The 22,778-nt window shown below is 38.2% G+C and overlaps 2 protein-coding genes across 2 annotated transcripts in view; both read left to right on the plus strand.

The window, feature by feature from the left end:
• rerea (arginine-glutamic acid dipeptide (RE) repeats a) overlaps positions 1–22,778 on the plus strand; it is a 403,494-nt gene that overhangs the window by 60,080 nt on the left and 320,636 nt on the right. The window lies entirely within an intron of this gene.
• Positions 1–22,778, plus strand: part of LOC130911884 (uncharacterized) — a 50,619-nt gene that overhangs the window by 11,364 nt on the left and 16,477 nt on the right. Inside the window, exon 2 of the mRNA XM_057829520.1 lies at positions 19,173–19,241. The gene's annotated coding sequence lies outside the window, so the exon portion shown is untranslated. The remainder of the gene's footprint in view (positions 1–19,172; positions 19,242–22,778) is intronic.

Below are 22,778 nucleotides of genomic sequence, written 5' to 3' on the forward strand. Positions count from 1 at the left end.
CCCCATGCGTGCATATGTGCGAAGAGGGGAAGAAGCGAGCAATAAAGCCGACCAGATAAAAATCAAGGCAGGATATGACGGTCCTCGTGTTTGACGTCTTTGGATGTATGATGAACAGTGTTGTTTTTGACGCCCTTTTTTATTTTGTCCTTTGGACGAAAATACTTATTAGTCTTAGTCATATTTTAGTCATTCCAAAATGGATTCAAATAGCACTTGTACTCACAAACCAGATCACCAACACAAACCCACAAAATGTGAGCAGCCGAGGCTTCCAACATCATCATTGATGTTACACACCTTAACACACGCATTGCTAAGCTTTGAAATCAATTATGCTTCTTTGATGATTAGGTTAGAGTGGCGTTGTTATGGTTTGTTTTGAAAATGTTGCATTCGGTTTTATTGATTTGGGAGAATACACTGCCCTCTGTTGGCAACATTGAATATGAAATTTGAATCCAGCGGCTCCCTGTTAAGGCCAACATAACTAATGTGCCGTAATTGTCGGGCTATAAGCCGCTACTTTTTCCCCCTCACTGTGAATCCTGCGGCTTATAGTTCAGTACGGCTTATTTTTAATAGGTAAAACTTTATTTGACAGAGGCGTCATAAGATGTGAGTCATAAGCATTCATGAATTCTCATGGCAGTGTCATGTCATAATTGTGATGGTCTTATGACAGTCTTAGGATGCCACTGTCAAAAAAAGTGTTACCAAATAGCATACCTAGAAATTAATGAAACAACTGGAACAGCAACTGAAGACGTTTTGTATGTTATTTACATCTGTTACGCTGCAATGCAGGCTAGGAAACATATTGGACGACAACAGTGTTGACAACAGGTGGCAGCAGAGGTTGACTGTCTCCCCCAAGGGAGCAGTGATGGCCAAGTGAAGCTTTTTGAAGCTTTGCTGCCAATTGGTTCAAAGCTTCATGGTGTTTCATTTGGTCTAATGACAGTCTTAGAATTCCCCTGACAATTAAAGTGTTACCAAATACCATAACTAGCAATTAATGAAACAACTGAAAAAGTACCTGAAGTAATATTTAGCACCGAACATGATAATATTATAACATTATAATTTATATTTACATCTGTAGTGCTGCAATGCATGCTAGGAGACATGTTGGACGACAACAGTGTGGACAGCAGATGGCAGCAAAGGTTGACTGTTTCCCCCAAGGGAGCAGTAATGGCCAAATGAAGCTTCTTGAAACAATGAATCTTTGCAGCCAATTGGTTCAAAGCTTCATGGTGGTTCATTTGGTCATGTGACAGTCTTATGGCACCACTGTCAAATAAAGTGTTACCAAATACAATATCAAATAATGAAACAACTGGAACAATAACTGAAGAAATAATTAGCACAGAACATGAATTTTGATTTTAATTTACATCTTTAGCACTGCAATGCATGCTAGGAAGAATGTTGGACGACAACAGTGTTGACAGCAGATGGCAGCAGAGGTTGACTGTCTCCCCCATGGGAGCAGTGATGGCAAAATAAGGCTTCTTGAAGCAACGAATCATGGTGGTTATATAACAGTCGTATGATGCTGATAAAGTGTATCCGGTTAATATCTTTTGGTGTAAATATCCCATAATACAGTGAGGACAGCTGCGGCTTATAGTCCAGTGCCGCTTATCTATGAACAAATGTCGTTTTTGTGTCAAATTTGGTGGGGGTGGCTTATAGTCAGGTGCGCCTTATAGTGCGAAAATTACAGTAATCAATCAAATCGAGTAAGGATTCGATTAGGAAAAAAAACCTAATTCAATTTTTCTGCTTCAACGATTCGTTTAGAGTGACGTTGTAATGGTTTGTTTTGAAAGTGTTGCATTTAGTTTTATGGATTTGGGAGAATACATTGCCCTCTGTTGGCCACATTGAATATGACATTTGAATCCAGCTGCTCCCTGTTAAGGCCAACACAACATTATGTATTTGTAATTTAGTTTAAAGGCCTTTTTCAAACGATTTGTTAAGAGAATTGTAAAACAAAAACAAGTTAGCATTTAAGAGAGCAGACTGTTGCTATCCAAGTTTAATTTGACCTACTAAAATTACATATCAATTTATTAGACACTTAACTTCTTTCTTTTGTTTTCCTTAGATCTTCATTTGTTTCTATACCACTTGATGCTAAGCTCAGGTGTTTGAATGTATTTTCAAATGTATTTTTAAGAGCGTTCACTGCTCTTGCGAAATGAAAGTACAGTTCTTTAATGTTTGAAGAAACACTAAGGTATTTTATTTTGTATTTGCATTTAATGCTATTTTGAATGTGCAAGCTTGGCGCCAATGGATGTGCAGGTCAACATAAATGTTATTGCAAGCATACGCACTTTTTTTTGTTTACATCTAAAATTGTTCTGCGAAGCGTTAAAGGTTTGTTATCCGATTACTCGACCAATTGAAGTAATTCGTCAATAATCGGTTACTTAAATAATCGATAGCTGCAGCCCTAGTGAGGATCACTCTGTTCAAAGTAGGTATTGAGGGATCAAATCTTACTTAATTTAACTGGATCATTGATACGTTCATGATAAATGGCAATATTTTTTTTTCAATTTATTACCATCTTGAAGGGGATGAATGCCATTGTTTATCAACTCTTCCTCCGAAACCATGTCCCCTCTTTTTGGAGACTTCTCATCAGACTCGGTATAATTTACTGCATGTACTAGCTTCTATGGACTGGATGGTCTTCTCCTGGTGTTCCACACCTTTTTCTACCCCTGCCTTGTCGTTGTGATGCCATTTTTCCAATATAATTGTGATCAACATTGATTATTCCAGCAGAGAGAGGGATATAAAACTTTGTGGATGTAAGATGGCAACTTCAACTGGATATTGCCAGTCGCCTTGGGAAAACTCGTTTAGGCGTGATGCGACAGTGCTGCCATCTGGTGTTGAATTAAAGAGCTACTATTCGTCTATATACTGTACAGTGCGAGTGTATAGGGTTAAAGTTAACGATGATTGACAGGTTTGTAGCCTTGATCTGGGTAGTTCTACGATCAAAGGCACAAATGTGTTAATCATCGTTAAGCTTCGTCCCCAGGCTGTGGCAACTCATTCATTGTGTAGGTGAGAGACTGTTCTCGGCAGCGTGAGCGTCAAAACATGAGCGAATTTGTAGATTTTACTCTCCCAAGACACATTTTAGCTCGTTATCGTCTCCTCATCGTAATAAAAAAATGGTTTGACAAAAATGGTGACGAATGTGGATCTCATCCTTCCAGGTAGAAGATAGAAGTGACCACCAGTTCCCGTTTATTTAGTCGTGTTGTAATAATGCTTGACCTTTTTCCCAGTCCACAGCCTGCCTGCCCTTTAGCGCCTTAGCATCTATTTAAGTGTGTGCCTGTGTATATGCACGTACTGGAAGAGAAAGGAAGCACCTCCTTTGCAGGGAGCTTCATGGTCTGCCAACTCCTCGAGTGGATTGTATCAAATTAGTATGCATTAGGTGGTTAGTGCAAAGCATTTAATTATGCAAGATGGCACTAAACTGTCTATGTTATGATTAGCCCAACACGTTACACCCTTAATTCTTCATCCCCCCCCCCCCCCCCCCCCCTTCTGTCCGTCTCTTTGTGGGTGGGGGTGGTTATAGAGTGGTGAAGGATGTTTCCTATTCGAAGTGTCCTTTCTAAATCTTGAATTTTCTCTTAATGTGCCCTGTGTTATTTTGTATAGACAATATGGAATCAAGTCGTTTTCCTGTGTGGAGGTCCCTACCTTTTTTTTTCTCGGCCCCCTTTTGCGTTAGCCAAAATGCATAAAGCTCGGGCAGCGGTGTCAAGACAGAGTGAGAGCGAGGGAGTTAGTCTGTAGCTCCCTGGAGGAGCCCATTATACGGAAAAGATATCAAACCATGAATCATTTACACTTGTCCTCCCCTGCCTTCTTTTACCCCAGCTTTGCATTTTTCTTTGCATCTTGAATGATGATTAGATCAAAATTAGCTACAGTTTTTTGTTGTTGTTGCCATTATTCATTCTAAACATGAAACCTCCATCACAGATTTTTTTTTTAATGTCACCGATTAGTAGTGATAGGCAAATGAAGGCTGATGAAGCCTTGAACCTTTCTATCAAATTAAGTTGTTGTCAGTTAAGTAATCGATTAATCTATCAGTTCTAGGGCTGCAGTTATCGATTATTTTAGTAGTCGATTAATCGATGAACTAGTTAGTTTGAATAATCCAGGTATCGGATAAGGAAAATAAAAAGTTAAAGTACCTCAGCTGAGCCTCAAACGGTATATAAATGAGGATCTAAGTACAAAATAAGAGCAATTGGCTAACTTACATAGCACAAGTCAGCTAGCTTAAATGCTATAAAATGCTAAGGTTTTTATTTTTTTAACATTGCTGTTAACAGATGGTTCAAACACATATTCCCACAAAAAACGGCTAAATATATCTATAAACTGAATTACGAATGCATTACAAAACACTAGCTCAAATAAAAACAACAGAGAGAAGCTGGATTCAGCCATGTGAAAGAAGTTTAAATTTTGCTGCTTCGAGTATTCGTTTAAGTGGCTTTGTAATGGTTGGTTTTGAAAGTGTTTCTGTTAAGTTTTATTGATTTGGGTGGATATACTACCCTTGAGTGGCAACAGTAAATATGATATGTTTGAATCTTTTTTTCTAATCGAATTACTGGAGTTAATTGATAATTTTTTTGCAGCACTAGTTAGTTCGAGTAATCAAATTAGGAACATTTCATGCGTTGTAGAATAAATTTTAGGAGATGTAAAACAAAGGCTTGCTAAGATTGCACTTTCAAACGAGCATTAAATACATAAATATAATTCCCGAGTGTTATTTCACAAGAACAATAAATGTGTTTAAGAATAAATTAAAATACCTGAGCTTAGCCATAAACATTATAAAAATTAATAATAAATGAGGATATAAGTAGGAACAAAAGAAGATTTGGCAGATTTAGCATAGCAAAGTGTGTTAGCTTAAATTCTACAAAATGCTATGTTATTTTTACAAAGCTCTTAACAAATCGTTCGAACGCATATTCCAACAAAGAACTGCTATATATACCTCTAAACTGAGTTACAAATGCATAAACAATCATATTGGCTCAAACAAAAGTTACAATCTTATGTTGGTCTTAACAGGGAGCAGCTGGATCCCGCCATGTTAGATGAGTTATTTCATATTCCGAAAATGATACAGTAATATTTGAATCTGAAAATATCAACTTTGTAACTAAAAAAGTAACGCTTTGAACGAGAAAAAACTATTTTTTCCGTTGGTTTTTTACCCTAGATTACAATACGCCCGGCCTAGATTTAGCACCGTAGCTATGGAGGTTTTGATTTTTTTTTCTCCATTTGCATCTGTATTGTCCTTGACTAACATTGAAAAATGGATAAGAAGTGTTAAAATTGTGAGGACTGTTTCTTCAAGAACATCAAAGCTGGGGTGATATAGACTCTAATACCGTGATGTGACAATGATGTCATTGCATCGCCAGAAAATTACAAAGCTCCCCATTAGCGTACTATGTTGTCATCATTATGCTTTTTCACAGCACTTAAGAAGCCTGTTTCTGTGCTACCTGGATTGCAGTAACATGCTATGGTGACTGTTATAAATTACTCAGGTAGGCGATGGCGTCTGTCCCCATAATTGTTGGTCCTTCGTTCAACATGAGATGTCTATACACTAGATTGTGTATTCAGTTTTCTTTGTGTCATACTTTATATGACGTGCCATGTGTGACACAATGGACAATTCACATTTTTGGTACATGGAGACTTATCATATTGCATTAATTGTTTCTCCATCAATGGTGTTTTGGGATATAGCTGTGAATGAATTTCAAAAACGATGACCTTTTTTTTTTGCATAGGCTGTAGAGACCAATTACATATTTGCTCTTTAAGATTTGTTGTCATATATCAAGGCATTACAGTGCACGAAATTCTACTGAGAGCTGTGAATAGGTGAGTTTTTCCTGTTTATTTCAGTTTTTCAATTTTTTTTCCTGGTGAATTTGTGGCTGTCAACCCGTGAGTATACCTGGGGTCACAGTTTACAGTGTTAAGTATTTTGGACCAAATTTCTTTTTTCATTAAACTCCATCATGTAATACATCACTTTAAAGGGCTTTTCAAACCATTCACAGAACTGAAAACCATTTGCGGTTCAAAATTTTTCTTCCCCCAGAAAATTGAGATTTTAAGCTTTCCTATGATGTATCACACATGCATATTGGACAATTTTGAAAGTTGGCCAAATTGGGGGTCTCAGAGCGGAACTTCAAGTCACCTGGGTGTTTTCAGCCATATATGAAATAAACATATACAAGATAAAATTATAGATCGTTCCCGAAAAATAAAATGGAAACTCCACATAGAACCCGTGCTTGAGCCCTTGATTTCGGAACTGTGAGCGGACATGCTAACCACTCATTCTCCGTGCCGCCATTTTAAATTTGACTAATGTAAGGCAGTGTTCATTTGCTGTCACCTTCCCATTTCAAAAGCATTGGACGTCTACTAGTAATAAACTCCAATTTATGGTAGAAGAATGAAAAGAGCTTGTTTTTTCTGTTTATTAGTTGTTTTGTAGAATATCCACCAATGATTTCCTGATAATTGTTGCATCACCATATTGTGAGATCATCGTTATCGTGAGCCTTGTATCGCAAATCGTATCGCGAGCTACCCAAAGGTTCCCACCTCTATCACACTGGTGAAATTTTAATGCTACTGAACTGACACCATTTTAGATTGGATTGGTTGCATTTTGGAAAGACGAGGTGCACATTGTTTATTCGCAGTGTGCTGTAAGGATTGTATTGTAGTGTTTGTCTGTGTTTTGTGTGAAAGGTGGATGGGGCATGAGGGTTAATGTGGTGGAAAAGAGTGATTTAGGTCAGTGGTCGTGTCTGCATCTGTCACTCTGACAGGCTGGTGCTTTATGAGGCTGTGTGCTGTTGAATAAAAAGGAGAGACGAGTGAGGAGCAAGCTGGCGCTTTTCGAACGGAAAGAAGGCGAAACCTGACTCTGCTGTGATTTGCGCTCTCGGCGACAAGCGCGCCGTTACAGGCGGCCATTTGATATAAACCTAATCAGCTTCACCTCTTTATTGAGGATCAGCACTGTTAAAGCCTCTTCAAATCAGTGAACGTCTCCTTGCCTTCCTCCACGGGTTTATCCTTCACGCCCGTCATCTCTCCCTCTCTGCTCACTCCATTTTCAGGCAGGAGCACACTTAAGTTTCTGTGTAAACACCACAATCACTGATGAGGAAAAGGGCTGCCATCTCTGCGCGGGTCCTTGAGGAGCCATTTTGTAGTATGTGACTGAAATACGTTGCAGTGTTGCTATAGTTCCGAAGAAAAAGTCATTCGATTATTGACTGCTGATTCCTGAATTATAAAACCACTTACTTTATTTCGAAAGTATGTAACATTACCACTTTTTCACTTACTTACAATGATCGATTAATAAATTAGTCGCCTATGAATTTGATAATTGATTTTTTCCGGGAGCTATGAGCAGTCCCGTTTGGGTCCATGTTTGTGTGTAATGTGAGGCTGTGTGCGGGCCAGTGATTAGAGCAAGAGAGAAAGAATTCACTGCTACAGTCAGGTTGGGTTGCTAAATCATTAATACAGGTAGTCCCCAGGTTACAACTTAACGCGATTTCCACTTTACAATACGGGAGTTTAAGGGGGGTGGCTGAAAAGTGTCATTTTATGTAATTGACTTTCCTATATATGTCAAAGTTGTAAAGCAAGAAAACAAACAACAATGAACAAAAAAAAAGATATTTTTATCATGGGTCAAAATTATTTTTCGAACAGATCATGTGACTAGCACCTTAGACGGTCGTTTGCTTTGCATATTAAAAAAAAATAAAAAAATATTTTTCAAATGATTTTTTTTCTTTGGGGATTGAATGATTTTGACACAAACGTCGTACGTATGTGTCGTACTTGACACATACTTTTTTTCGTTTTTTTTAGCTGCGTAAACAGTACCTTATTGTACCACACAGTATATTTTTAACTTTATTAACTTGACTGCATCCCAAAACGTGCATGGTAGGCTAATCCAACACTCTAATTTGGCACCGAGTGGCTGCGCGAATGTTTGTTTGTCTCCTCGTCAGCTGTGATTGGCTGGCAACCGATTCAGGTTGTACCCTGCTTACTGCCCATAGTTAGCTGGGATTGGCTCCACCAACCCCGTGACTCTAATGAGGATATGCGGCTCAGAAAATGAATGAATGAATGTTCTGTCCTCACTAAACGTAAAGTTGTCCATCTTGACAGCAAACAAGGCAATGGTGTTTTTTGACGCTTTTTCCTTTTTTCACTTTTGACAGTTTGTAAAGCTGTACCACACATATATACACTTATGTTCAAAACGACACACATATTAACAATAAGACACCTGCCACAAAACAATTGGTGTCCAAACGTCCATCTCGTCTGATCAAAAGTTAAATTTAGTAAATTAGATAGCCTAATTTGCCTAGCAAAAGTCTGCTAGCTTAAATGCTACAAATGCTAATGTATTTACAATTTTCACAGCAAATCCCTCACACATAACTCCACAAACTGAAGCTCTAAACTTAATTACCAAAGTTAAATTTAGTAAATTAGATAGCCTAATTTGCCTAGCAAAAGTCTGCTAGCTTAAATGCTACAAATGCTAATGTATTTACCATTTTCACAGCAAATCCCTCACACATAACTCCACAAACTGAAGCTCTAAACTTAATTACCAAAGTTAAATTTAGTAAATTAGATAGCCTAATTTGCCTAGCAAAAGTCTGCTATCTTAAATGCTACAAATGCTAATGTATTTACAATTTTCACAGCAAATCCCTCACACATAACTCCACAAACTGAAGCTCTAAACTTAATTACCAATGCATACACAAACACGTGTTAGGTAATAAACTTACAGCCTTATGTGGGGCAAACGAGAGGGCAGCTGTCCTATATCCATGTCAGAGGAGTCTCCTACTCCAGTGATCCCAAACCATACCGGTCCGTTGCGCATTTGCTATCGGGCAGCAGAGAAATAATCATTTGTTAACGACCGCAATCTTGCCTCTGACTCTTCACATCAATATCCCTGTCTACTCTATAGACTAATCCGAGTAAAGCTTTGTGTAGGTCGCCATCTAGTGGTCGGCTGCAATTACTGGTGTGTTTGCACACCTATAGCTGCACAGTGCCAGTCAATGTAAACAGTAAGTTTAGCTGCTGTTGGTAGTGTGCTGCGGGCGGCGGCTTTTTTATGGGGATAAGGCCACCTGCTGAGCCAGAAGAGGAGCCTACAACCAAGTCCATTCTGCATAATATGTGGCTAAAAGCTAGCAAGCGAGGCAACAAAAACGAATGCAGTGAACGCATCATACCTCATGGGGAACCGTATTGCTAAAGCCAAGACACCTCATTATGCTTGCGACTACGGATATTTGCCATCAAGTTTTAGGAGAGACCTCTGTTAAAAAAAAAAAAGGTTGATTCAGCGTATGGAAAGTGGCATTTTCCCTGCACTTAATATTCATTTTTAGCCCCGTTGTTTTAGTTTATATTTACTGTCATTTTCTGCCACACATTGCTGGACTGTGGGGGGAAAAAAAGGACCACATTACACCGGTCCGTGCTGCAAAAAAGGTTTGGGACCACTGTCCAACTCAGTCATAGAAGCCCAGGCCACAGTGCAGCCACACCCAACTCTGCCACCAGGGGGCAGTGTATCCTTCATATTAAAACAAAATTAAATACTTTTGGACTTTTTGGATAGTTTTTTTTTATTTTTTTAATTCCGATTACGCGGAAATTCAGGTTACGTCGCAGGCTTAGGAACGGATCTCGTTCATAACCAGGGGACTACTACTGTATTCCTAAGTGTCGAGACTTGTCTTTTGTGTTGTTCGATTCAGTGTGCCTATGTCAGAGGTGAGTTAATGAAGCCAATTGTATTGTTTATATTCTTTGTTGATGAGACCTTATTACTTAGCACGTAGCGCTAAGCTAGTTAGCGAGGATGATAATCAGCGTCTTAATTGTCCGTTTGTATTGTGTTTTGGAGAAGCATATTAGCACTTGATTTTTTGTTAAATAGTAAAGTTGTCTCGTTTCTTTATATGAAGGAAAAAAACACATTCATATACTAGCTTAGTCTCCTTTCAACAAAAAACTCATTCAAACTGTAAATTGTCATGCAAGAGAGCGTGCTTTGAAATTGGATTTGAATTGTATTTATGAACACCTGTTTGATAAAGAAAAACGATTTATTACAGTTTCCCTCTTCATTCGATTCTGTTGTTTTGTTGAAAGAAATTAAATGAGTCGTTGACACATTTTATATCAGCTTAAGATGTAATTGCCATTAATGTGGACAGCAAACGGAACTCAGTTTGGCATTAAACAACACAAACCTACCGTAAATCTGAACTGCAGTAAAAATATAACCTTTAAAGTGTCATTTTTCACTGCTGTTAATTCTGCTTAATCTGAGGCATGACATTGCCCTCTGTCATGCCTTTAGCAAAACCATGTAAAAAGCACAAGGAATCGCTTGTCTTTCTTCGCTACGACAGCTGTTCTCTTCGGTAATGCGAGCTTGAACTGCTCTTAGGAGATTTTAGTCTAAGCACGGCGATGTATTCAACGGCAGTCCTGTGGCCTAATCAGCCAGAGCGCAATCATTGTCTACCGATTGCGTTCCTCTTGACCTCCCACGTGAAGGAAAACTGTAGCACCACCCCAATTACTGCAGCCGTAATGGTGATAAAGAAGGCTCAAATGAAAATGGCTGATTGACGAGGACACTGCTCATAATGGGATTTTAAAGCAAGGCAATGCTAATGGTGTTAGCGACATCTGCGGTGCAGCTGGATTCCAAACCAATGATCAGGTATTCAGTGATTTTGCCTCATCTCCATTCCTTTTGAATGTGCATCCAAGCAGCATTGTTTTCATTTTTGTCTTAGTCTTTTGGACGAAAATACTTCCTAGTCATATTTTAGTCATTTCAAAGTGTGCTAATCTTGTTTTAGTCGATGATAACTCAACATTTTTTTGTCTGTACAATTAATGAGTGTTTTAAACCATTTCGAATGAACAAGCTAATGCTAACGCAACAGCTACGCAAATGCTACGAGCTACTTTTAGTCTGTGATGATGACTCGGCAAAGACCTTACAAGGCGGAAGCAACAATACGAAAACAAGTCTTACCTCTAAGCTTTCGTTGACAAAGACTCGATTTTTTCATCTGCGTTAATTCAAAGGTTTTAGGCCAAAAATATATCAATGTTTCCAGCAATTTGGAATGAACATTGACAGACGTCTACAAAGATAACGACAACTTGGTGATGATAATAAGTAATTATACCCACCTGGACTCCACAAACTGTATGTAATAAAGTTGCCCGAGAGTTTAAGATGACGCTCGACGCTCGCTTAAACGCTACAGCGAATGCTATGCTAATGCTATGAGTTACATTTAGTGTCTGATGATCAATTATCACAGACCTTTAAAGGCTGAAGCATATTCTCTCTTGCCAATATAAAAAGGCAAATGTTACCGTTTGTTTCAAAACAAGCAAGCCTAGAGGGCAGCCTAGTTTGAAGACCATCCTAAACACAGGTGGGAGGGGATGTAGCACATGTACAATAAGGAAATGTCACAAATTGTGAACATATGATGGGAACTGACGCATTTTCATATCTTATATGTTTTACCCTCCCAAGACACGTTTTAGCTCGACATCGTCATGAAAGTTATTTGTTGACGAAATATTGTCGTTATTGTCATCGTTGATGTAAACAACTATGCATTTGTGAATGGATTGTGGATGCGTGGGCTAATTTGACTGAATTAAAAAAAATAAGTTTAAAAGTTTAAGAGGACGCTCACCACATTAAAGTTTATGCTAATGCTAACGCGAACCTTATGCTAACACCATTGTGTTGTGTTGCAACTATTAATCAATTAACTTGAGTAATTCGATTACAAAAAAGCTTCGAATCAAATGTTGCTGCTTCGAGTATTCGTTTAGGTAGAGTGGCAATGTCATGGTTTGTTTTGAAATTGTTTGCATTTAGTTTTATTGATTTGGGTGGATACACTGCCCTCAAGTGGCAACAGAGAATATGACATAACTCATTTAACATGGCTGAATCCAGCTGCTGCTTGTTAAGAGCAACATAAGATAAGTTTTTGTTTGAGGTAATATGTTTTTTTTAATGCATTCGTAATTTAGTTTATAGGTATATTTAGCAGTTTTTTTTGTTTGAATGATTTGTTGAGGGCATTGTAAAAAAAAAAAAAAAAGTTAGCATTTTATAGCATTTAAGCTAGCTTTTGTAATGCAAGTTAGACAATTTTTCATTTTTTATATCTAGATCCTCATTTATATTTTTATACAGTTTGAGGCTAAACTCAGCTATTTTTCATTTTTAAATGAAAGTGCAGCTCTGCAAAGTTTGACAAAATACTCGAGAATTTAATTTTGTATTGAAAGTGCAATCTTAGCAGGCCTTTGTGAACATATAACGGAAACTATGTCGCACTTTCATCGGTCGCATCTCGTCAGGCGAAAATTGACCGTCGTCTCGTCATGTGGCAGTCACCCGAGTAGGGCCGCAGCTATCGATTATTTTAGTAGTCGATTAATTGATAAACCATTAGTACGAATAATCGAGTACTCGGATAAGGAACATGAAAAATTGAATTACCTGAGCTGAGCCTCAAACGAAATAAAAAAATAAATCAATGAGGATCTATGTACGACAAAAGAACAATTGGCTAACTTAAATCGCAAAAGTCCGCTAGTTTAAATGCTATAAAATGCTAACTTTTTTTACAATGCTCTTAACAAATGGTTGAAACACATATTACCACAAAGGCTAAATGTACCTATAAACTAAATCACGAATGCATTAAAAAAAATCATTAGCTCAAACAAAATTTAGTTTATGTTGGTCTTAACAGGGAGCACCTGGATTCAGCCATGTGAATTGAGGCAGACTAGAAGGCAGTGTATCCACCCAAATCAATACAACTAAATGCAAACACTTTCAAAATAAACCATTATAACGTCACTTTATTTAAACGAATACTCAAAGCAGCAAAATTTAACTCGAATATTTTTTCTAATAGAATACTCGAGTTAATCGATTAATCGTTGCAGCACTACACCCAAGACACGTTTTTAGCTCATCATCATCTCGAAAAATATGTTCGTCGACCAAATGGTTTCGTTCTCGTCATCGCTGACGAAAACAAGCATCGTCCTCCTGCGCCGACCCCTTTGTTCGACTCCCGCTGCAGTGTCAAGGGGCGCGCGTGTATGTTTAACTGAGCTTTCATGCTTACGTGAGTTGCCGCTCTCACTCTGCCGCTGTTTTTCTAGTGACAGCTGTAGGATCAGAACAAAAAGCTGTCAATTTCTAAAGCGGCAGCAGCCTGCCTTATCCTCCTTTCACGCTCAGACACATCAGCACTCTCCATGAATGGTAGAATTAAGCGCTAATAGTACCGCAAATCGCGCAACGGAGCTTATTTTTAGATTATTTATCATTGCGGAAGTACATTCAAGAATGACAATTTCATTCTTGGATTTGTGACACAGAGAAGCTTTGGTGCTGAGCTATGAGGAGCTCCTTTTTGTTGTCTGACAACATTAACAGTGGCATAATTAATTGACCTTGGCAGCTTCACTGGCAGGTGCCGCTTTCGACAGGATCCGGCGCTTCCCGTTGAGCGCTCAGTTGTTTTGTTTTTTATAGACGTGCACACATCGGACACCCGTGGATACGTGCGTGGCATATTACATGCCTATGCCTGAGGGGGCGCCCACCCCAATTTGAGTCTGCCTCCTCTAAGCCTGCCCGGGCCAATACAGAGCAGGCTAGACTGCCTGCTCTTGTACTCTTCCTAGCAATTTATTAAAGGGAATACGAGCTTTTTCCCTCACGCCCCTGCGTTTTGATTTTCGGCATCTTTCGCGCTTGATGAAAAGCAGCCTTCCGCAGAACTCCACTGCATCTGTATTTACTGCGTCACTCGCCTGGCTCCTGCTGGAGGAGGAAGAGAAAATGGAGGATAGGCTGCTGCATTCATGTCTTTACATTGACGTGTTTCATCCGCAAAAGAGGGGATGGACAGGCTGTCTAGTGAAGCAGTCAATAGTTTTTTTGTTTTTGTTGCAAAGAATTACTCGGGGAAAAAAACCCCAAAACTGGGCAATGAAAGCGTAATCGCTGCTTTTGATGTTTCACTCATAGACTCCACCATCAGTTGACAAGACAGCTCCCACAGACATTGCGCCACCCCTTCTCGTAAGGGGCCGACCCAGACCAAAACCAGAGCATTCACAGTCATTCTGTCTGATTTTCAAGGCATTTACAGGTAGGCCTGTCGCGATAACAAATTTTAGTGTGCGATAATTATTCTCATAAATTATTGCGATATGCGATATTATTGCGCCCCCCCAATATTTTTTTTTAACCAATTTACAATAACACAGTGAGAATACAGTATATATTAATAGATTAAGTACACCAATTTAAATGCGATAAATATTTACTCTCAAATTCAAAAATACTCTTAAAGAAATCACAACTAAGACAATAGACCATTCCTCTTAAGTAAAAATCAACAATATTGATACCGCACAGAAACACAGAATAAATAAAATGTGTTTAAAAAAAAAAAAAAATTGCACTTAATAACTTAAGCATTTAGGCAAATGAAAACTTTTCCCGTCATAGCTTCTGCAATGGTGTTCCATAGGGATGCAACGATACAGTTAAGTCAAGGTTCGGTATGATTTTTGATACGGGGGACACGATTTTGGATCCGATTCAATACATTTAATGCTCTGTAAAAAAATAACAATTACATTTTTTGTTTCGTTTTTTTGTTGTTGTTGTTGTTTTTGTTGTTTTTTTTATGCTAACGAGCAAAAATTAAATTGCCATCATATAAACATGCATTTTAGTGCATAATATTTCTGTGCTTACTTTTTACTGATATGAAAAAAATTTATATAAAAGTGCTGAGAACAATCTTTACTGTTTGTAAAGTGAGGCAGGGCACACTGTTGATTGCTACAGCTCTCTTAGCAGCTAGGTTTACTACATGAGCAAGACATCCTATTTGTGGTCCGAATCCATCTGTGTCACGTACTGAATTAACAATATTTGCAACATTATCTATAGTCAATGGTATGGATTGATTTGGCCTTCTTAACTTCCATTCAGTCATGACAGTTTAGAATTCATCGATGTAGTATATGGACTACGTGTCCCATAATCACTCTGGGCTCACGTAGCCAATGGCATGGGACGTAGCACATCTAGTTTGCCATGTCATGATATCTAGTCTGTGGGCGCATTGAAAAAGTTAGCAAGCGCCGCTGAAGTCACTTCTGCTCATTACTACTCACAACCAGCATTTAACAATCGACTTTCATAAACAGGACGCGTTTGAAGCACAGCGCTCTTAATTTCATTCAGCTGTTCGTTGTCAAAGCGATGTTGTTCGTCGCAGCCAAGTCGGTAACAATGTTTTGGCGGACTTTGTTGTAAATATCCGGCGTTGTGCTGAAAAATAGCCGCCCCGCGTGAAATGTCACTCCTGACGGGAGTGGCCACACGTCAACAGCACCGGCGCGCCGTAGATGGTCCACAGTCACTCTGGAGCACTGACGTGGCCGGTATACGTTGAACAATAGGATATAATGGGAACGATTGGCTCCGGCGCTAGTTTTTGCCGGACCTGGAACGAAGATGCATTTTGCGCAGTTGGTAACGAGGAATCCGAACTTTTAACAGCAAGTCTGCCGCACGCGCGCGCACGCGAGGCGATAAATCGCAGCGGAAAAATTACCGCCTTCTTTTTTATATATCGCGCGATAAATGGAATTATTGCATATTGCGACAGGCTTATTTACAGGTCACTTGCTGTTTATTTTAGGGCATTTAGAGGTCATTTTCTGTTGAGTTTGAGTCACTGCCTATTCATTTGGGTGATTCCCAGGTCACTTCCTGTTCTGTAACTAAAAATAAACAGGAAGTGACCCATAAAATACCCCAAAATCAACAGGAAGTAACTTAAAATCAACGTGTAAATGACCTTAAATGGCCCCAAATTACCTCACTGCCTGGCATTGGCTGCCACTGACGGCCATAGACGTTTAATCCGTTTGAAGTGGGAGGGATGGCAATGAAAGAATGTTCATTCGCTTCCACCCTCCCAGTTCAAATGGATTGGATGACTACTATTGATACTCTTTCCGATTCATAGCAGAAGCTTATTTTTTTGTTTGTTAGTTGTTTGTAGAATATCCTAGAATGATTTCCTGACCAATGTAGCGATAATCGTTGTATCGCCATATTGTCATATCATCGTTATCGTGAGCTTTGTATTGCAAATCATTTCGTATCAGGAGGTACCAAGAGGGAACACTCCTACGCCTGATTCGCCTTTCAAAATAAAGCGTGTAAAGGAACAATTTGACGTGCCATTTCAGACTTATGCCAAATAGTGCGTAAAAAATGAGCTTGACATAGTCATTTATTTAGACTTCATATTTAGTTATACAAATTATAGACTAGAGTGGATCTTTAAATCATATTTGCAAGACTTGGCGGCTTTTATTTTGGTGAGGCGTTGTGCCACGATTTTTGATATGCAGGGGAAACCCTGTACAGTACTGTAACATTTTTGGAACTTTTGTTCAAATAAAAACAAACAAAATTTTTTTTTTTTTTTTTTTTTTTTCGGTATTGGATCCGGACTATCGGCAAATTCTTAAAATCAGGTGGCTTGGGTGAAACAATATTGGTGGGATTTGAAATTATGATGGATAATAATCATAATAATAAATGATGGAGTCTAATAAAGCTCACCCATAACAATGATAGGTTAAGGATTGTTAGTCTTTGTTTTAAAAATTGTAATCTTTCTAAAAGACTTGGAAAAACAAAAACAAAAGAGAAATCTACTACTTTTACCACAGGCATGACACCTTGATTACCTCATTGTTTCCTTGGGCTTCAATTAACTCTGCAAGGAGTTGCCCTTCTTCAGGGTCACTCACTCAATGCTGCCGACAAAAACTCATTAACCTAACCGAAGTAACATTTGTATTGATTCTACTGATGCACTGTAATTGCAGTACCTGGAATTTTCTGCAGTGGAACGTGTAAGGTCAAACCAAATCTTTCTCAGGGTCAAATATGTCCCCGTCATAAAAACTACTGCGGTAAACCGAGCCAGGCCGCAAATAGAGAAAACATAATGGCCTCTATTGATAGTTTAAACCAGTGTTTCCTAATCTTTATTGATTGAGCACATGCTAGATTTGATTTCCGGACACTCTCGTTTGTCAGTCATGGAGCTGTATTGGCCACATTCTGCTTAGCATCACAGTTCACGTCGCTAAGTATCTGAAGATTTTAGTCATTAATACAGAACACATCTACAGTTCAAGGTTTTAACATTGTAGCTTGTTCCATTTTGTGGGAACCTAGCACTTGCCTGATAGATTGTTCTATATATCCGCTAGGAATATATTCCACATTTCAATCTATTCCAGACCTGGAGTGAGGAATCTTCAAAAAAAAATATGGCTGTTGATTGGATGATGGCTGTTCTCGTCACACAGGCGAAAATATCGTTTCCCCTCAGAAAAAAGCTTTTAGTCATGTTGTTTGCTCTGGTCTGTGAAGTTGGCCCCCCACTAGATGCAAATTTATATCACAATGATGTCAGTCGTTCGTGTTATGTTTTTGCTGCTTTAATACATATAAAATATATAAGGCTGTAAGTTGTTTCAGCTAGTATATATTTGTGTATGCATTTGTAATTAAGTTTACATTACGAGAATTGTAAATACGTTAGTATTTATAGCATTTAAAATAGCGGATTTTTGTTGGTCAAATTAGGCTAATTTAATCTACTAAATTTCCATATGGATCAGACTATAAGGACGTTTGGACACAATTTTTTTTGTGTCAAGTGTTTTCTTGTCAAAATGCGTGTCGTTTTGAACATATGTACTTATTTGCTTTATAGCTTTATAGTCAAGTTAGTAAGTAAAAAGCTTCAAAAAGCACAATTGCTTTGGTTTCTGTCTGTAAAGCTGAATAACTTCACGTTTGCTCAGGAGAGAACGCGTCATATTAATAAAGTAAAAAATAAGATACTGTGTGGTACAATAAGGTACTGTTTACACAAAACACAAAAACAAAACGACTGGAGAAAAAATGGCAGACGAAACTCCGGCGTGATAAAGTCAAAATCACATAAGTCAAGTACATCGTAACTTTGGGACTACCCGTATTACTAATATTTTTTTTTTAGTTCATCCAAAGTTCCCCCAACACCCTTAACAATAGATAGAAATAAGCATGAACTTGCCAAAATGATGATGATGACGATGATATTAGTCCGCTGTCAATTTTTACGACTGGTCGACTAATAATTTTTTAAATACTAATTTAGCAATTTTGATGACGCTTATTAATTCACAAAAACATTTTGGAACACTTAAATTCTTTATTAAAGTACAACTAAACACATAAATATCAATACTCAATCACAAATAAACAATGAGCTCAAATGGTGATAGCATTAACTAGTGCAAAAGAATGGAATGTAAACAGATTCAGAACACTGACTTTGCCTTTCCAACATGATTTAAAACAATTCTTGAAAAAAAAACAAAAAAAACATTACTATTATAGTATACTACTATATATAGTAGTATTATAATAATTATAATAACTAATCATTGCCAATCAGATTTTTCATAAAGGGTGTCTTTTTAAAGCTATTCCTAGTGTAGAATCTCAGTCAAGTATGTGGAATTAACTCCAGAAATGATTATTTATATGACAAACATGACGTGCTTTTATTTTGAAATGTTCACCGGAAGTACGTTTGCTAAACCGCTAACCGTACGCTTTACACTCCGCAAAAAAAGCACCTTCTAACCGCAAGTTTGCGTTTTGGAGAAGACTGCCAATGTTTTATAGCAGGCTGGAGTAGGTTGTCTTTTTTTTCCCCATTAGCCTGAATGTAGCAATGCTAACACTTAGAGTATTTCATATTGATGTTTCCTTATTTTTTATGTCTTTTACTCTACAGCGTGTTGATGACCAATAAAAATCTGTGAAAGGAACTGGAGTCTCATGCCATCAACACGCACGCACAAATGTAAGCACACACGCTCGCAGAGATAAAAAGCAGCCATGAAAATTACAGCCCTCTTTTTTATTTACCGTGCGATAAATGGACTCATTGCATATCGCGACAGACTTAGCAACGTATATAAAACATGTCGTTAGTTGGTTAGATGGACTTACGATCTGCCAGCTTGTTGTCTCTTGTCGTCTTCCAAAATTACAACTAGGTGAGAGCGATTACGGTGTCATTCACGACTTGGCATTGAAGAGACAGCACACAACAGTGAACCCTCCTTTGTTTTGTTGAAATAAGTCAATGTTTTGTTTTGTTTCACTCTGGTGTGCTTTTTTGGTTTTGTGCCACTTTCCCCGCTTGCATACCGAGCGTCTGTGATTCTCAGCTTTCCACGCATATCTTTTTTTAACCCTCTATTAACCGTCGACGGGATGTCGTGCTTGTCAACGCACTTTCGTCATTGATGACGTCGACTACGTCAACTTGTCGGGACAGCTCTAAACTCTACATCTTGCACTATACACAAACGTCACAAAAGCCTAGTCCAGTAATCAAACCCGGAAAAACATACAGTGGGGAGAACAAGTATTTGATACACAGTCAATGGGAAAACCCATTGGCAGTGTATCAAATACTTGTTCTCCCCACTGTACATACATTACTGTTAAAACCTACATGAAAACAAATCTGAGCTTCGGCAATTTAAAAAAAAAAAAAAAAAAAAAAAAAAAAGATACATCTTTCAGCATGACTTCTAGTGTAAAAGCCATTCAATATACAATCCTGGTGCAAGCAGGTGTTGTTTCAAGAAACCAGCTGTCTGTCATGTTCGTGCACCTTCATGTTATAGCCTGTGGTGACAAGAAGACTAATGTATTCAGGGCGCCGCCACAGTCAGAAGCATTGCTTTACCTTTGCTTAATTGAGGAGAAACTCCCCTGACGCCTGCTTAGCACCGCGCCGGCTAAAGTCCAACCCTTTGGAGCCGAGGCCACCCAACCTTGACAGAGGGGGGAAAAAAAGAACAAGCCGAGACTACTCTGAGAGTGTCGGGGTGAGGAGCGATGATTTAATAATGTTGATGAGATATTACGCCAACCTTCACTCTCTCACGCGCGCTTTCCGTCATTGCTTTCTTCGGAGGCAGCCCTGACTCGTTGCCTGGAGGTGTATTCAGATGGGCCTGCTAAATATTTCACAGCTAAAGAAGTGGGAGCGCTAGAAGCAAAGAAAATCTGTGCTGAGGGTTTTGACGTGCACTGCAGAGAGAGGTTAGAGTGTGTCGTCAAGGGCAGCCAGGTCGGGCTTGTAATTGGCTGACAGCAGAATATAGCCTGGGTTTTGTGTGTCTGTGTATGTGCTAGTGTCACGTATATACTCATTGGCTGCACACTTTCCATTCATTTGAACTGGGAGGTTCCGCTTCAAAGCATCTTCTGCAGTCAATGGTGTTGAATTAATGAATTGGTGTTGTTTTGGTTTGTTGTAGCGTTAACATAGTGTTAGCATTAGCTTTAACATTTAATGTGGTGAGCGTCGTCTTAAACTCTCGAACTACTATTTTTACATCTATAGCTGGTGGCGTCCGGTTGGGTTAAATTTAGGGTTGCAGCTATCAATTGATTGATAGATTAATCAATTACCTAAATAGTTAGTTCGAATTATCAAGTAATTGGATGACGAACATTTAATGCGTTGCAGAATACATTTCACACGATGTAAAACAAATAAACAAGTGTTCATGCTTGCAATTATATTTATTTTGGCTTGCTAAGATTACACTTTCAAAAGAGCATTAATGCAAATACAAAATAAAATTCCTGAGTGTTTCTTCAAACTGTGCCGAATTGCACTTTCATACTTCACAAGAATTTTAAATGCATTTAAAATAAAATACCAGAGCTTAGCCTCAGAGGATATAAAAATAAATAAATGACGGTCTAAGTAAAACAAAAGAACAATTGGCTAACTTACAAAGCAAAAGTCTGCTAGCTTAAATGCTATAAAATGCTAACTTTTTTTTTAACAATGCCCCTAACAAATCGTTCAAACGCATATTCCCACAAAAAAAAAAAAAAAAACGCTAAATATACTTCTAAACTAAATAACGGACACACAAACAATCATATTAGCTTTTACAAAAACATACCTTATGTTGGTCTTAACAGAGAGCAGCTAGATTCAGCCTTGTTAGACGAGTTATGACATATTCACTGTTGCCACTAGAGGGCAGTGTACCCACCCAAATCAGTAAAATTAAATGCAAGCTCTTTCAAAACAAACCATTACAACGCCACTCGAATTGAACGATTCCTCAAAGCAGCAAAATTTGATTCGAAGCTTTTTTCTAATCTAGTTACGTGAGTTAATTGATTAATTGTTGTAGCACTGGCTACGATGCGCTCAACTTTTGTTCAAAATTAGCTTCTTATCACTGGTTACGATGCGGCTCGCTTTTCATTTATTCGCGCAGTTTCAAAGCCCTTTATACGGTGTGGATGGAGGCTGTTGAGAGTGCATTGTTCCACTACAGCAAAACAAGACGAGTCATTGGCTAAAGGCTGGCTTTATCCCTCCCATTGGACGCTTAGCGCCTCTTGGGCTCTATGGGCAGTGGACTGGGCTCAGCCAAACCAGACGCTCTGCTTCTCTGCATGAATATTGGATCATCTGCCTGAGGCTGAATCCCTTTTTGATTGACAGCAAATATAGCAAATCAGCGATCTTGTTTGATCAGCATTCATGTAAGGCATTTTTCAATTTTCTGCGTTGAACCGGAGACTTCCAAAATCATCCTACGGACACTTTCTTATTAAAGTTGTGAAAAATGGAGCTTTTATTTCTGTTGCTTTTTCTATTGTAGCAGCCAGTGTTTGGAGACTTGACTTCTGGCCCTCTAGCTTCTTTCCCTACCGAGTAGCCTCTCCACCGTAACAAAGCCTACCCTCATTGAAAGACGAGCGTCCGCTAGTGCTCGACAACTATTTTTATGGTCGGTTGTTAAGACATGGTTGACTTAGTAAATGTCCAAATCCTCTTTTTAGTATATATTTTCATATTTATTAAGTTTTTATTATTATTATCATAATTATTACTATTTTTTTTTTTTTGTCCTACAGTTTTTAGCGCAGTTTCAGTTTTAGGGTTTAAAACCCTAACCGTGATGGATAGGAATTATTAGAAGTTTAAAAAAAATAAATAAATAAACATTTGTAAATATGTTAGATAAAAAAAGATGATTAAAAAATGCTAATAATAATTTGGGTCCTTTGTAATAAATCAACGTGATAGTTGCACATTTTCTAGCCAAACTTGATAGTACTTGATAGTTAACATCTCATGTTTTATTTTTTATTTTATTTTATTTTTTATAAACCTCCTGATGCAGTGATGTGAACATGGTTTTGATTCAAAATGTATGCTGTTGAAATTGTTTTTTTTTTTTAATCTGGAGTATTAGTCGACTAGAACTAGATGAAGATGAACCCATTTTGAAATGAATAAAATATGACCAAACCTTTAAAGGTCTGTGCTGAGTCATCACAGGCTCCT

This window comes from Corythoichthys intestinalis, chromosome 2 (genome assembly GCF_030265065.1).
Source record: "Corythoichthys intestinalis isolate RoL2023-P3 chromosome 2, ASM3026506v1, whole genome shotgun sequence".
In the NCBI taxonomy this organism is placed as follows: Eukaryota; Metazoa; Chordata; class Actinopteri; order Syngnathiformes; family Syngnathidae; genus Corythoichthys; species Corythoichthys intestinalis.